This window comes from Ambystoma mexicanum, chromosome 1p (genome assembly GCF_040938575.1).
Source record: "Ambystoma mexicanum isolate Mex_15411 chromosome 1p, UKY_AmexF1_1, whole genome shotgun sequence".
Lineage (NCBI taxonomy): Eukaryota > Metazoa > Chordata > Amphibia > Caudata > Ambystomatidae > Ambystoma > Ambystoma mexicanum.
The window spans coordinates 1,050,877,237-1,050,892,791 of record NC_090921.1 but is presented as its reverse complement, the minus strand read 5'-3'; the positions used below and the strand labels follow the sequence as shown (position 1 = coordinate 1,050,892,791).

At 45.7% G+C, this 15,555-nt stretch overlaps 1 protein-coding gene across 1 annotated transcript in view; it reads left to right on the top strand.

Annotated features, from left to right (window-relative positions):
• Window positions 1-15,555, top strand: part of SLC9A5 (solute carrier family 9 member A5) — a 1,894,848-nt gene that overhangs the window by 414,513 nt on the left and 1,464,780 nt on the right. The gene's annotated exons all lie outside the window — the stretch shown is intronic.

Genomic DNA, 15,555 nt, shown 5'->3' with positions numbered 1-15,555 from the left:
TTATGGTCCGGGTGAAATTGTCCTGAAGAAATTGCACAAAGTCATTCAGTTATTTTAGGATCCCAGAATCTGAAACCCTCCCCTAGAGGTTGTATAAAGGTGGCCCACTTGGGCTCTGGCTGCTTTGCTTCTAGATGACGGTCGATTTCATCCCTGTCGGCCCCAGGTATATTTTCGGACGGCACTCATTAGTTGCACCTCATCCCCAACCAAGAGCAATTTGTCAGGTTCAATGCCTGCTGCTGGTGTGGGTCATACCAGAGCCACCAGAGAAGCAAGTGATCCAAGAACCTGCCACAGGCGCCTTCCTGGCTCCTGTTTGTAGAGAGTCCTCTGGGTTAAGGTTTTCAATGTGCCCACTTGGTTCAGTTTCTTCACAAACCTCCTGGCCCAGAGCTTTCCTGGCTCACATCACATTAATAAATCTTATTTATCTTCTTTGGTGAGGGTTTCAGTCCCACCAGAATGAGGACTGACTCGCGGCTTGCTGATATCTGTCTTGCTCTTTCTCTCTCTCTCTCCCTCTTCCTCTCTCTCTGCCTCCATTGCTCTCTTTCTCTCTCTCTCTCGCTCACTCTCTCTCTCTGTCTACTTCCCTCTCTCTCTGACTCTGTCTTTTTCCACTCTGTTTCTCACATGCAAGCCTTATTTATTGTCCTTAGTGTTGTGATGAATCTGATGGTGTTATCGCATCATTTCCTTTGGCAGCCTCTCCCTATGTGGCAACCGGACAGCAGCTGCTACCTGATCCTGACCCTGAGGGCGGCTATCTGAGGGAGGATCACATGGGAGGAGGTGACCTCCATGGGGAGAACATGGCATGATCATTTGAAGGAATGTACCCCCCTTTCCCTTTTAGGGATGTTCCCTCTGAATCCGAAGCTTTTATGGCTTATTGTAAAAGTTCCCTTCCATTATCCACAAAACCTGCTAATGACCTCTTCCAGTATGACGTAGGAAGAAAACGTAGGAAAGTCCAACATTTCCATATATATAAAAATACTGAGACGAGAGGCTGAAGGGAGAAATTCAGATCCACAATGCCAAGAACTGCAGAATGTGCTTGTTACGCTCACCTGGTTCCCACAGGGGCGTCGATCGGACCCGGACAGCTGCGGTCTCCACTAATGTGATGCGTAGTGAAGAGATGACAGTCTGGACTGGCCCGCCTAATCTTGTCTGCTGGACTCGTAGAAGTATTCTTCTGCAAGTGGAGAAAGGGATTTAGCCACCCGTGGACTTTAGTGATGGCCCCTCCCCAACTGTTCTCGTTCTCCCCACTAATCACCTCCGCTTTCCCCTCTTGGTAACCTCACTTTATGTTTTTAAATGATGAGCTCTCCATCCTGCATGGCATGCAGGGGCGCGTAGATACCAGTTACTTCACTGGTTTGAAGGTACTGGAGGAGTTCCGGAGGAATATTGACTCCAGTGTCTATAAAGTTCAAAGAGTTCAATATGTCCGATGTTCACTCTTGTTCCATTCCCTCGTTAGGTTGCAGCTGGGTCCAAAAGAATATTGCCTGGAAGCAGCTGATGGCGTTCAGGTAAGAGTCTGTATTACCAAACACTGTCCGGTAAAAGTTGCATGCGTTTAACTTGCTGTTTTCTCTCCCTTTATAGGTGCGGCATAGAAAGATGCAGCAAATTAAAGGATAATACCTCCGGTGGTAAAGCAGGTAAGCCTATGGTGGCAAAGAGATTGTCTTTGTCGGTTTTCTCGGCTCACCTTGTTATTCCTTTTGTTTTCCCCCCAGGTGCTGGGTTTCGACGAGGCAAATGATGGAGGCAGCGCCGAGTTGAAAGATGCGGTGGACTGGTGAGTATAACGCAGCGCTGCTGCTGGCGAAGCGACGCGTGCTGAAATAATGTCCTTTCCAGGCTCGGAGATGTGCTGGATCCGGAATCGGGTAAGGAATCAAATAATGTCCGTGATCTAACTTCTTTTCCTTTTGTCTAGGAGCTCCGGATTCGAGGCGGTCGTGGCAGAAGACTGGATGCTGACTTGCAGACACGGTGAGCGTTACGCTGCTGGATGCAGAATAACACGAAGCATGAGCTGCTGTTCGGGCGTGGTTTAAATAGCCTGCAAAGTAGTCCCAAGTAAGAAGTTCCCCAGAACCACACCCGAGTAAAAAATAGTCCCTGTAATAAAAAAGTCCCATCCAGGCCTCACTTTGGCTTGGACTCATTTGCAGCATGGTCTGCATAAGGTAAGTAATGTCTATGAGCCTGGCGCCTAAGGCGCAAGGACTGAATCCAAACAGCCCCCAACCGGGGCTGTTGGGGTTTTAATGAGTATCTGGATGCCTGCTCCCGGACTGATGGACTCGATTTGGATGCCCGGGGGTAGGCATCATGACAGTGCTCCAGTAGTTACAAGCGCTTGACAGTTGCTGGGAAATTTAAAAGGCGGAACATGAATGAGCAGGAGAGAGGCTACTTGGGCAACCCGTGTTCATTTGAGGATGAGTGAGGTACCTATGAGCCGCTGTGGAGAAGTCCGTGCCGAAGGAGGAAGGATGCAATAACCATCAGAGACAGAAGGCAAGTCTGGTCGGCAGTCGTGGGAACCGGAGAACAGCGCCTCAGCCCTAGGAACATGGAGAGAGGCTCTAACATCAGGCGGGAGCCGCAATGGATTTGGAGGCCGCTGAGAGACGACGGTGGACCCGCAAACTGGAGGCAGAGCCCTGAGACACTGGCCCAGGTTTACTACAAGGGACCTAAAGAGTGCTTCAGAAAGCAAATTAGTCCTATAGAGAAAGAGGGGGACACTGGGGCGCTTCGGCAACAACACCAAAGAATGCTTTATAATTGAGAAATGAATGAAAGACAATCACTTTTTTGGAAAGCAAGGCCTGAGAGAGATCAAAGTGTCGGAAGACAACCCCTCACCTCATGAACTTTGCAAAGCTGTAATAGTTACAAGTCTGGGACCTGTGACAAAGGGGAGCAACGCTAGAGAGAGTTTAAGGGGAGAGAAAGAAAAACCCTCACCTTGTGGACTTTTGCAAATGCCCAAGTCTGCAAGTGTGTCTAAAGTGAAACACATTAAGGGCCCTGGCAGGATAGTTAACCTGGTAAGCATAAGTCTGCAAGTGTGTGTACAGTGCAACATGTTAAAAGCCCTGGCAGGAGAGTATACCAGGCAAGCACAAGACTGCAAGTGTGCATAAAGTGAATCATGTTGAAAGCCCTGGCAGGAGAATATACAGGGCCAAAGCTCATGTTTGCAAATTGTAGAAAACAAGCCATCCAAAGAAGTCCTGGCAAAGGAGTACACCAGGTAAGACCCAAGACAGAGAGTAAAGACACACTGAAGTAGAAAGGAACCTGGCAGGGAAATATGCTAGGTATTATTTAAAGTTGGAACTAATATCTAAAACTGTGTTGGAACACTAAGGGCCTGATACACAGAGCATTTTCCAATGGTATTTCGGCATTATAAAAACACTTCCGGGGGGGCGCTGTTGCGCTGCTAGCTGGATGCAGCACTGGGCATGAGATCTGTGGGCGAGCCGGGGACCGAGGTGCATAACTTGCTAAAAACAGTCTGGTTTTTGGCAAAATTCCACAAAATGATGTAGGAGTGTCCTGACCGTACGTGTACGAAGTATCGTAAAAAACAAAGAAGAGGGTCCGAAGTTACAGCCAATTTACTACCTGGCCCTGTGCGGCCTCCTTGTAAGGAATACGCGGCCAATGGGCACGCCCTGAGAATGCCAGTGTGAGCAACGAGAGAACTCCTGGTGCGCCGACATAGACCCAGCGAACACCACAGAGAGCCCACAGCCGATCGGAAACACCCAGACCCTGGTGACAGATCACCAAGCTACGGAAGGCATAGGTCCCCCCTGCCCACAAGCTGCCCTGGGACACTGCCGGGATCCGGTGAGCAAGAGGGCACAGAGAGAATCTCCCCACCGCAGCACGTACTACAGATAGTGCTTCAGCCACCAACCCAGCTAGCTGAGTCCATGGATGCGATACAGCCGAGTCAGACCCTTCACTGCCGTCCGCGGCCTCAACACAGAGAGAAACTTGCGGAAGAATGCCTGGCCTGCGGAGCACCAGGCAAAGAAGAGAACCCAGACGGTGGACCGTGTGTCACCCAGGTGATCGCTCACTGTGGGCTCCTCAAAGCGGTGAGGCCTACATGACGGGTGGCCACATATAGCGGGGAGGCCCTAGATACTGCGGGTGTCATAGAAGGCCCCACGGAGTACGAGCCTGTTGGTTGACTCTGCTAGCACTGCATAAGGCAACAAGAACCGCACATAGTCACCAGGCCTTATTAACACGTGGCCCACGTGCAATAAAGCAACCAAATCAACCTCACCTCCCTGCGTATCACCCAAGGGGCACAATTGGGAGTGCACGGCATCTGGAACCAAACCGCAGGATGAAGGGCTGATGTAGAGGGACGAAAGCACTTGGTATTGTGGGCCTGCCCTAGGCCCAGTGGATCCCACGTCCGGGACAGGCACAGACAAATACTCGCTCTAGCAGCGTGCCTCTCAATGAATCGGGAGCTCCAACACCTGTCAACTCATTTAATAGGAGCTCATAGCATCCCTATTTGGCACAAACCGGGGCATTTGTGACAGTAAGGACTGCAGACACAGCATGCAAAGTTTTTTTATGTGGGATGTGGTGCAGGCAGAAAAAAGTGCTAGCAGCCACCACACTAACTTCCACGGTGCAAACTAGTATTCATATGGAGATTCACACACTGAGAGGAGTACTGGTGACCACTGAGAGCTCTACTAAACTGCCATAAACTGTGTGGTTCAAGCAATACACCCAGCAACTGTAACACACAAGTGCACTCCCCGCAAGACACACGCAACCCATGTGTTGACGCTGTCACAAGCTCACACGTTGTACACTGCACTGTGGCTGCTCGACGGAGACCCAGAGGTGCCAAATGATACTAGTCTTGCAAACCTCCAACAACCACGGGAAGTAGCCTGGCCCCCTGACACAAGCACGAGTGCATTCAACATCACAGTGGAATGATCAGCCTGATGACTAATGAGGCATACATCGGGAGCCCCAACATTGGAAGTACCAAAATCCAATAAAAGCCACTGCCCAACATAACCTTGTGTGCAAAGACTCTCAAACATTGTTCCTACTCAGAGAACACACCTACAGGAATCCTCCAGTCGATCTGCGATTCGCGTCATATCTTCGCGACGCCTAAGTGGGAGGCAAGACTACTGAACGCATTACAATGCCCAAAAGAGCTTCTGCCAAGAAAAGTGCAACAATAGAAAGGTTCACGAAACCAACAAGCAAGGAGAGAGAGATGAACAGCAAATCCGGAGACCATATGGCCTCGTCCCCGTCCCCAGCAGTGCAGCCACCCATGGATCTGCAGGAAGTCTTCAACTCCATGCAACAAGATTTTGCTGCACTTAATGACAAGCTTGACGGCATAAACATGACATTGATCCGGAACCAACTGGAGAAGGCAACAGGCCGCATTACTGAGGCAGAGACAAGGATCAGCAAGACTGAAGACACCCTTGAAGAACTGCAGAATACTGTCATCAATATGGCTAAAGACCTGGGCATAGTCAGACTGAAATGCGAGGACCTAGAAGCGAGGTCACGCCATAACAACATACGTATAGTAGGAGTTCCCAAGGATGCGCTCAAAGGCCCGATGGAGCTGGCTGTCGGAGAACTACTCAGGGATCTACTGGGAGACCCAGGATGGTCGGCAATGGTTGTGGTGGAACAAGCGCACAGGTCTCTTGCTCTATGCCCTAAACTAGGCACCTACCCAAGGCTGATAATAGCCAAACTCATGAACTACAGGGACAGAGACCTGGTGTTACGGGTGGCTAGAGACAAACCGGAACTGAAACTCAGGTCTAATATACCCTGCATGGTCCCAGATTACACCATAGCAATGCAACAAGAATGTCAAACATTCTTGGGAGTAAAGAAAAATACCATACGCAATGTTATACCCAGCCAGACTGTGCTTGCAACATAAGAATAAAACCTAAATGTTTTTGTTTCCCAAGGAAGCAGTCTCCTTTGTCGAAACAAATATTCCTATACTCGACAAACAGTCCCCCGAGGGAGATGAAGCCAGTGAGTGAGATGATCCAGCAACGCAACGGATACTTGTGAATGACCGACCTATTATAGCGGCTAGAATCGACAACCACGAAATACTCAAGGGCACCTCCCGCATTGGTACATTATTGAAATGCTGCTTGCAACATGCCGATTGACACAATTCATCATGAGAGATAGCAACGTACATAAGACCAAAGCCGAGGGAAGCAAGATATAGGCATTGGCACCTGGCCCTGGCCACCACTGGAGTGCCCCCGGCATGCGAGTGCATAAGTTAGTTAACAGGATAAGAGGAGGGAGGGAGACTCAGGGGAGGGGACACTGCATAGTTGAAGTTCGGGGAACAATGAGGGCGGGGGAGGGAGGAAGGGGAAACGGTTGGGGTGTTAAAGTTAAAATAATGCACAGACAGGCAACAACATATCATTATAACAGTACAATAGCACATTGGAATATGAAAACAAGGGATGTGAATAGCAGACTGAATGGCTAATGTGAAACCAGGAGAGAGAAAATTGATGAGCTGGAATGTCAGGGGTCTGGGAATGCCAGTGAAAGCACGTAAAGTAATAGCGCATGTTAACAGAATAGGAGCATGTATATTGTTCCTTCAGGAAATGCATTTATTGGGGTATCAAGCAAGTAAACTTGCATCGGGATGTGGAACTCACCGCTTTTACACATCTTACTCGTCTAGAGCCGGGGGGTCATGATACTGGTACACAGACCACTACCATTTATACACTATGCAACGGACAGCAACCCTAATGGCAGATACGTGGTAGTACACAGTAAATTGGGCAACACCGAAGTCTTGCTAATCAACATATATGGCCTCAATGTGGATGATCCGGAGTACTATACTGAGATCTTCCCGAAATTTGCTAAATACCCAACTGCCCAAATCATCTGTGGGGGGGATTTTAACACTATATTAGATCTAGACCTGGACAGGACATTGTGTACCCCTAGATCACTGAAAGGTGTAGCCTGTGAAATACGCATACGTATGGCGGATCTGGGATTAGCAGACGCCTGGCGTGCACTACACGGATCACAACGGGCTTACACCTTCTATTCCTCGGTCCGCGATATGCACTCTAGGATCGATCTATCGTTGGTATCTCAGAGGATGTTGGGATGGACATCGACGGCCACATGACTACCCAGAACGTTATCTGGCCACTCTCTGATTCTACTAACACTGACTATCCCTGAGGTAACCCTCGACCCCCAAAGAGCTCTTTGGTGATTGAGGGCAGCAGCATTGACAGACCCTGTATCCAAAACTGGCTTGACACAACATGTCAATGAATTCTTCGAACACAAACACGGGTCTGTCACTAGTCAAGCGATATTATGGCAAGCATTCAAGACAACGTCATGTCCACTGAACTGGGGGTACTTAAGGACATACAGAGAGAACTGGAAAGAAGAGAGGAAGAGATAGCCCAGCAGTACAGTATGCGACTGGCTCAACGGCGCAGACAGCGTCTGAGATCAAAACACACCTAGATGACTTCTGGGCTGCAGCAGACCGCAAAGTACTCGATAGACCAGCAGCTGCGCGGCAGTATGGTGAACAAGAAAAAGACCAGGTAAACTGCTAGCACAGATTGTTCGGGGTGAGAGGGGTAAGAGGGGAACCACAAATATACTGTGTATAACAAGGGCAGACGGAGTAGCTGTTACGAGTCAGGAAGAAGTTAGCAAGGTTTTCTTTGACTTCTATGCCGCACTGTATCCTCCCCAGAGCATAGCTACGGGCAAAAAAATAAACAGCTTCTTATCTAAAATACCCACCACTCTGTTGTCTGGTGAAGCCAGAGATGCCCTAGACACCCCCTTGACACTGATCGAAACAAAGGAGGCCATAAAGGCCCTACCCGGTGGGAAGGCACCGGGCAGCAATGGCCTAGGAGCAGAATTCTATAAAGAATTCATAGAAACGTTAGCTCCTTGCCTCCATGCGGTATGGACTGAGGCGCTGGAACTGGGGAAACTTCCACACTCTACACACAAAGCAGTCATAACTCTGCTACAAACCCGGGAACAGCCCAAGGACTGTGGCTCCTACTGCCCACCGTCCCTCAGAAACACGGGTGCGAAAGTATTCGCAAAGATTCTAGACACTCGACTCAACCCCCTAATGCCACATATGGTCCATGAAGACCAAGCAGGGTTTGTACAGTGCAGGTCCATGGCAACTAATATTCGCTGGTGCTATAATATCATGGCGAATATCCCGCGAGACACTTAGGGGATATGAAAGGACTTGGACATGCTAAAGGCATTTGACACCGTATATTGGCTTTTTCTGTTCAGAGTCCTCGAACTATGGGTTTGGCCCGAACTTCATAAAATGGGTCCGCATCCTCTACACACAACCCTAGGCGAGGGTATGCATAAATGGGGCGTTATTGTCGATTCTGGAGCTGGCTGGCGGTACGAGGCAGGGCTGCCCGCTATCACCACTGTTGTTATCGCGGGTGATCGAGGCGCTTGCTGACTTGTTGAGGGCGAGATACAGTAGAACAGGCTTACCATTGGCAGGCAAAACCAAGCTTATTACGCTCTATGCCGATGATATCATGTTGTACAGAGAGGCATATGACACAAATTCTAAAAGCTGTGCTGGAGTTTGGGGAATATTCTGGTCTTAGGTTGAATGCTGCTAAATCTGAGGTTTCCCCACTAACAGATGCAACTAGATGCCCCGCCAACTTGCTCAGACTCAAATGGGCTCCCCAAAAAGTGAAATATTTGGGAGTAGATATAGCATGCACAACGCAACTAACCCAAATGCTTAACTAAGGGGAGCTTGTGCAAGCACTCTGTGCCAAACTCGCCCGGTGGAATCACCTGCCGATCTCGCTAATGGGGCGTCTAACACTGATCAAAATGATCATACTCCCAAAACTATTTTGTTTATTCAGCACAATACCAGTGTGGCTGGGGAGATCCCTCCTCACCAAAATTCAAGGAGCATGCTCTGCCTGCCTTTATATGGAAAGAACAATCAAGAGTGAGCTGGAAACGGCCTCTCGAACCATATGAGAAGGGTGAATTAGTTGCACCCGACTTTGAACTCTACTTCCTATCTGCGCAGGTCTATTACGCAATATACTGGGCAGAGGGGGCCCTGGAGCACCACATACAGCAATTGAAACACAAGAGGTGGGTCCTACTAGGCTTCTAAACAAGCTGGCAGCAATGGGACAGCAGAATAACAATTCCATGAACCCTACACTGGTGACATGTAGAGCGTGGGATAGACTAAAGGGTAGCCCCAAAAACAGTGTTATACCATCCCGGGATAACCTATATGGGACGCGCCCTAACTCCCCCCGACACAGAACACGACATTAGCCACACACTGGAGAGAGAGAGGCATCGACCTCTTTGGAGATTTATTTGTCGATAAACACTTCATTAGCTGGGACAAGATCAAAGGGATTGTGGGAGACAGTCCACTTCAGAGGCTACAATATCTAAGGCTGCGTTCAGCAATGGCCGATGTGTGGGAGAGCTTCCCAGAAGAGCCCCCGATACAGCCGAGCCTGGGATACATACTCACCCTAAGCATGACGAAGAAATCTGCGTCCACACTCTACAAAATCTCTCTATCAAACAGTGTAACCCAGACCCCGAATGTTAAAAGAGAGTGGAAACATGATCTGAGAACCACCCTCACAGACGCTCACTGGTCGCAATTATGTGGGTTAACAAAAGATATATCATGTAACTCCAGATACCGTATGATCCACTACAAGATACTCAACAGGGTTAATTTCACCCCTGCACGACTCAAAAACATGTATAACACAATATCAGGGAAATGTCCAAGATGTGGGAGTGAAGAAGCAGGTATATTCCATATGGTGTGGTCATGTACAAAGCTTGCAGGTGTTTGGGCTTATACACACAATGGGACCTGAGATCATGTGTACTGGGCATTGTGACCAGGATGAACCCCATCCACCGCAAATTTAACAATCTTAGTTTATTATTAGCAAAATGTGTGATATTAATGTGCTGGAAATGTAAGGAACCCCCTGTGTTGGGAGACTGGGTGAGAGACATGAACTGAGCGAATGATAACGAAGAGGTATACTCTGGACTGCTGCCAATGACATGCCGCCCAAAAGATATTTGGGGCGGGTTCAGGCAATACTTAGCTGATAAAAGACAGAGGGAGGAGGAACAAGACAAATTGTGTAATGTAACTATGTAATGATTGAAGACGAATGAAATGAACATAAGTAATGATAAGTAATGTAATTGAGAGCAATGTGATGTGACTGTCTGTGAAAGTTAAATAAAAATTTTAAAAAAATAAAATGCTTCCGTGAATCAGGCCCAAAGTGTTTTTGTGTTTTTATTTACTGAGGAACCTTAAAGGACGTTTTGTGCCTTATGGAGTTGTGAGAAACCCTGAACAGCAACCTGGGGAAGGGAGATATCCCCTGGAACTGTGAACCTTATCCATTGGGAACCTTTGTGTTAGAGCACCTTTATATTTCCTTGGAACTTGAACATTTGTCTACCTTTCACGAATAAAGATATTACCCCTTTACACATTAGAGTTACTTTAGAATGTGAGGGCAAGGATAGGATTTCAGACAGAGGACAGTTTTGCTTTGGACATTAGGCAGACCCTTAGTTTTGTTTGAGGTAGGGAAATACCTCTTAGAAGTAGGGACAGTGAGGCATTTCCCAAACCTAACTATTTAATAAAAGTCTATAACCACAGATATGGCTTCACTATGTCTGCGTCTCATTCCTGGCTCATCACAGTGTACTTTCAAGTCCCACCAGAATACAGACTATGGCACTTGTGCAGCCTATAACCTTTGCTATTAATTGCTCTCTCCTTCTCTTTAGAGCTTTAGGCCTTTGATCACATCAGTCACTGGACACTGCTTCTCTTGGATTGGCCAATGCTGGGTCTCTTCTCTGGACTTCTGTCCACTTCTTCGCTGACCCTCCTCCGCCTTTTAACACTTCTCTGCCTCTCTCCACTGTTGCCCTCCAACCTCCTTCTGTTTGTTCTCCTCTGTCCCTGCATCCGCTCCATGGAATGTTACCCTTACTTTCCCTTCCAGCCCTCTCCAACTGGAAAATCCCAAAAGAGTGCAATTTGCCTTGTTCTATTGTTCTATAAACCATTAACAATGCAATTCCATGTGTAATACTTATTCTTTAAAAGGTAAAGTGTGGCAAAGTTCTTTCATATAGCTCCCTTCAGCCAATAATGCTGGGCTCGCTGTGTATGGCTGTACCAGAAAGTCAGGTGTGGGGTTTAGTAGGATCATTGGAACGGTAGGTGCAGAAAACCTATAGTGTTGATGTGTGCAAGTCAAAAGTGCCAATATGAAAATTATTTTCTTTGTGATGGGTGTGGACTGGTGCATGTTAGCCATAAGGGCAAGACCCATATATAGAGAGATCGATTGAGAGTGGCTGTCGGTAAAGGAAGAGTAGGGTTTGAGTCTGTTGATTGCACTAGACCAGGTGGGTCATTTGCCTGGGTGAGTTACCTGTTAAAGGTGCAAGATTTGCAATAGAGAAAGATGGGTTAGTTGAGGGAGGAGAGGGATGGATTGATGGATGGATTGATGGATAGATAGGAGGGTAGGGATTTGGCAGTTTGTACACCTTTTGGTGGTCCAGGTTCTAGGAGGATTTTGTGTTGAGGTATTGTTCCAGATTGTACCTGTTACTACGGAGTATTGAGGAGATAAGTGTGAGTGCACCCTTTTGTCAGGATGAAAGGGGTAGCTCTAACTGAGTCATGAATGCTTGCACACTTGTTTCTTCTCCATTTATTCAGTGATGAGCCACAACCAGGAGGTTGTCTATTGCTTTGCACAGTTCCTGTTATCTGTGTATTATTTAAGTAGGATGTTTGCAAAACCAAGTCTTGAGCTCTTTCCCAAACGTCAGGTGGTTCACTTCTAGGTGAAGATGTTTAAGTAGGGTGTTCCAGAGTTTAGCGGCCATGAAAGAGAGAGGGAATCCTCCTTACCTTTTTTTGTTTTTGTTTGGGACTAGGACTAGTGCAGCATTGTTGTACTTCCGTGTTCATGTGGGAATGTACCTCTGGATTTTCTTTCTAAAGAAGCAACAACCCTTTCCATAGTTGAAGCGATTGTGTAATGCACAAGGTTTTGAAGTGAGTTTTCTAGTTTGGAGCTGGTGGAGAATTCCTAGTGCTGTTGCAATATGTTTCTCCTCTTTCTGAGTAGGCATCTTGCCACTGCATGGTGAACTCATCAGGTAATCCGGGAGCCCAACACATAGGCAATTATCATATTCTTGTCTGGATGTTGCTAGTGAAATCATAGCCATTGTTCTGTAGGCGAAAGTAGGGTGGAATGCAGCCTAGGTTGCAGAGTTGGAGGAAGCAATTTATGATGTCCTTCAAGTATGAGGGTGTGGTGTATTATGGTTACTAGATTTTTTATTATGGTGGATGGAGCTGGGCATAATCCCATGTTGTCAGGTCAATGGATTATGGTGGTGATGGAGGATGTACCATTGAGAGCATTAATTCAGTTTTGTTAGGGTTGTGTTTTAGATGTTTGCAGTCATCTATGTGTCCACACGTGTGATGTAAGTTTTAATGTATTGATAGTTTGTTGAATCTTTCCCCACTACCTGGGCATCAGCAGGACTTTTAGCCCTCCCAGAAACCAAAGTGAGCTGATTGCAATGTGCTTCTGCTTCTAATTGCTTACTCCCCTCTGATTCAGTAACAGTCTGGATTGGGCCTCCCAAAATGTCTTTGAAACCCCACTTCCAAGGATGCACATGCCTTTCTTCATTTAAAATCAGTCTGTCGCCATATATAATCCCTGCTATTCTTCCTGAACCCTGTGTCTTTCTATTTTCAATGTTTTCTAAATCTCCCCTTTCCTTGCATGGCTTTGGACCTTTTGAAGGAATGTGTGATCACATTTCTTCTAACCATTCTCTATTTTGATTGAATTCTCAGATTGTGTGACACATAAAAAATTACACCCTCTGCATCTGATTTGCTAAGAGCGGTAGTACCCTTTGTTATGGAAAGATTCTTCTCTCATTGCTACCTCCACTTTTCTCAAAGAAATGCATTTTCCATATCGTCCACCCTCTTAGCAAAATAACATCACCAATAGGACAATTTTACAAAATAAGTATGAATTCATATAAGAGACATTTGCAGTTACTTCATATTCTTCAAAATAATAACATTAGTCTTTCTTTTTTTAATCAAACTGTTTTCTGAAAATTAAGTTAAATGTGGCTATGATTAAAAGTAAGGAAGTTATGGGAGCTCTTCTTGCATACCAAAATATGAATACATTGGTATTAACCTAAGATGATCCCTCTTCCCGCAGCTTAGAATCATATCTTTGTATTTGCTGTAGCTAAAATATCTAGCTAAAAATGTAAACGTACTGCTTTCAAAATATCACTTGCATTTCCATTTACACCTTTCAACATGTACATGCTAAAATGCATTGTTTAACACACAAGTTACAGGCTTGTTTCTTTGAATATTCATTGATTCCCTTGCTAATAAAACTCTGCCATTCACTGCCTTAAGAGTTTAAGGGTGGATGATCAAACATTTCTAACTTTTAATAAAACCCCTTTTAAAGCCTTAAGAAATGTTTATGTTGTGGTTTTCCTAGAGTCTGCAATTGACGCATTCATAATAAGTATCTGGTCCTCTTTGTCTTTCAAAATAAGACAATGCACACTTTGCATTCTTGCTAATATCTGTCAGGTTGTAAAAATGGTTACCTTCAGAATAATTTCCCACTAAAACAAAACCAGCCCAATTCGTATCTCTTTTGGGAACACATTTTGACTTGAACCAGTCTGTTCCTCCTGTCCCAGGCCAGATGCTGTCTCTTGGTCTCAGGTGCATTTTGGTACTTGTTTTTTATGGCGCTGCCTCCTGGAATTTCTATCCATTCCAGAGGTCTAAATAGTGTGGTGTATGCTTGGTGTTTGTAGTTACTTGGGAACCAAGTGAAAGGGCTGCAAAAGAGACCTGGCCAGGCAAGAAGCTAATGGGCATTGGGTCCTTGACAGAGGTAACATGTACATGATCCATAGGTATCTGGGGACAAGAGACCTGTCTCAGCTCCACCACACACCCTCTGGGGTCCTTGACTGCCCACTCATAGGGTCAAACCGATGACCCTGCCATATCTCCAAAGGGCATTTGGTCCACTGGCTGTTCACAGGGCTGTTTTATAACTAGCCCTTTCTACATGAACAGTATGCAACTAGCTAATCTATTAGCAGAAACACACATTTAGGCTTTTCACTCACACAGATGTCAAGGACCCAAAATTGTCTGAGGTTTTAAAAAGCCAAATGTGCACCTGGCTGAATGACATGCGATTTGTTTTCAGAGAAAACATGAAGGCCTGTTTTGTTTATTCCAGAGAGCACAGGCATGCCAAGGTGTATTTCCATTTTCTATTGTTCTCTCATTAACAAAAGGCTTTCTCTATCAGATATATAATATTGCCCTTGTTCAGATATTCGTTTTTAGCTGCATCTAATAAACACTAATAATCTTTATATTCCTTTTATGTATAAAAACCAAATAATGGAATAATAAATGTGGAAATAGGCCTCATCTGTGCTAGTCTTTGCTTATTGAAAACAGCCTGGCCTAGTTATACTTGGGTGATACCAATTTCATTTTCACTAATTTCCCAAATAATTTTTCTAACACCTTGTTATTAATGACCAATTGCAATGTCTGTAACACCAGTATGATGTTCTGTAGTATTCATAATGTATCAACGACTGCCACTATGCCTGTACCTGTTTTTTGCAAGTAACAGCGCCTCAATGCCCCTGGGCTGCTTGCGCGCTATATAAATATGAATAAATAAATAAATTGGCGACCATTATATCTCTTATGACATCCTACACATCTCTCTGTTCCTAAATTTCTGGAGGGAAATACTTGGGGATTAAAATGGGATCTCCTTTTCTAAGAGTCCCAACTAAACTGGTTAAGAAAGTAGACCTTTATTTTTGAAGCAGTGTGACAGTTCAGTAGACATCTGAAACAGGACGTTTCTACAAAATCATTGGTTAGTTCTACAGTCCTTATTGATGTATGTAATGGTTTCCTACAAGTTCTTTGTCATGGTCTTTTCTTTTCCTTGTGACAAACATGGAACTTTCCACAGTTGTTGGAATTTATTCAGGATTTTCGGCTGATGACCGACTTCTTCTGGGATTGGGTCTTCAATAAGGAAGAATCATTGTACGTTAATATGAGAAGGAGCAGGAAGGCTGGTTTAACATGGACCATGAACACACAGGTTTTAATCAACATTGTATCTTCTGTTTTGCTCTTAATATTGATTAAAATGCAGTTCAGATTTTCATCCTTCTATATAAATGTTTGTACTTAATCTTGAAGGAAGAGTGGTTAGG